The sequence below is a fragment of the Neophocaena asiaeorientalis genome, unplaced genomic scaffold, assembly GCF_003031525.2.
Source record: "Neophocaena asiaeorientalis asiaeorientalis breed wild unplaced genomic scaffold, Neophocaena_asiaeorientalis_V1.1 scaffold765, whole genome shotgun sequence".
Lineage (NCBI taxonomy): Eukaryota > Metazoa > Chordata > Mammalia > Artiodactyla > Phocoenidae > Neophocaena > Neophocaena asiaeorientalis.
The window spans coordinates 112,029-113,928 of NW_020172825.1; positions in this window are offsets into that span (position 1 = coordinate 112,029).

Consider the following 1,900-nt stretch of genomic DNA (forward strand, 5'->3'; position numbering starts at 1 on the left):
ATATATACACACAGGAAGGAATAATAAAGTTTTACTTCATAATCATAAAGGAGTCAATTTAATAAGAGGACATAACAATCTGAAGTATTTATGTACCTAACAGGCCTTCAAAATGCTTAAAGTAAAAATTGATAGAAATACAAATAAAAACAGATCAGCTCCATGCTTTGTGACCACCTAGAGGGGTGGGATAGGGAGGGTGGAAGGGAGACACAAGAGGGAGGGCATATGGGGATATATGTGTACATATAGCTGATTCACTTTGATATACATCAGAAACTAACACACCATTGTAAAGCAATTATGCTCCAATAAAGATGTTAAAAAAAACAACAGATAAATCCACAATTAAAGTCAGAAATTTTAATACATCTCTTTCTATTATTGATAGAATAAATGGACAGAAAATCAGCAAGGTTATAGAAGACTTGAACACCACTATTAACCACCTTGACTTAAGTGACATTTCTAGAACACTCCACACAATAGCAGCAGAATACACATAATTTTCTAGTGAATGGGATGTTCACCAAGATAGATCATATTCTGGGCCATAAAATAAGTATCAATATATTTAAGGTTGAATACAGAATAGTGATTTCAGCAAAATGGTGACCAAGGAAACTCTAAACTGTTTTTCTCCCATGGAGATGTAAGAAAAGAACCAGAAACTGGCTAAAATAACTTTGTACGAGCTCTGGAAAGCAGACAAAAGTCTATAGCAAACATGCAAATGCTCAACCAAGGAAAAAATCACATTCAAAATGGTAGAAAGTTTTATTGCTGTTTTACTCCCACATGCACCACTGACTCCCTCATGTGGTGTGGTCTTGCTTTGATAAGGTGAAAGTTCAGTTCCCAATTCCCTCCTTTAAACCAGAGGGAGCAGAACAGACCTCTTTGCAGCGTTCTAACCTGCCTGGGGGCTTCCTGAAGGACTGCTGTCTGTCTCAACTAACTGAACTCTCAGATGGGGAAAATTGGCAGCCACTGGTCATGAAAGTTGCAATGATACTACAGCTGTGCAGACATCCAGAGCAAGAGATTATGGATGGAGACATACAACACACCATTTAAAGTCCTGGGGAGAAGCCGGGGTGAGACTCTTTGAGATATTAAGACATGAGAATTGAGAAAGTCATAAACAGGCATGAGCAAGGTGCATGCTCTAAAAAGACCTTAAGCTTTTATCTCAGCTGATCCCTAGGTTCAGAACATGCCCAACTAATCAGTGAAGGACTGCTCTGGCACAGAAACAGTCTACAAAGACTGGGAAAGCTGGCTGTTTTTACAAAAGCAAATTTTCAACAAAGAGAACTTACAAGGCATACAAAGAAACATGGCCAATTAAAAAAAAGAAAAGAAATTGGCAGAATCCACCTCTGAAGAAGCACAGACACTGGACTTACTAGGTAAAGACTTTAAAGGAACTGTCTTAAATATGCTCAAGTAGCTAAAGGAAAACACACACACAAACTAAAGGAAATCAGGAAATTATATATGAACAAAGAATACCTACAGAGAGATATAATTATAAAGAGGGACCAAAAAGAAATTCTGGATCTGAAAAATACAATATCTGAATTGAAAAATTTACCAGAGGGGTTCAACAGCAGATTTAATAAGGCAAAAGAAAAATTGGCAAACTTGAAGGCAGGACAATTGAAATGAGTCAAGTCTGTCAGGCAGAAAGAAGAAAGATTAAAGAAAAGTGAACAGAGCCTTAAATACTTGTGAGCCATCATTAAATAAACTAATATAGGCATTATGGGAGTCCCCTATGGAAAAGAGAGGAAGATTTAAGAAATAAGGTTGAAAACTACCCAAATTTGTTGAACGACATGACTACAAATCTAAGACTCCTAACAAACTCTGTAGGATAAGTTGAAAGAGACTTATG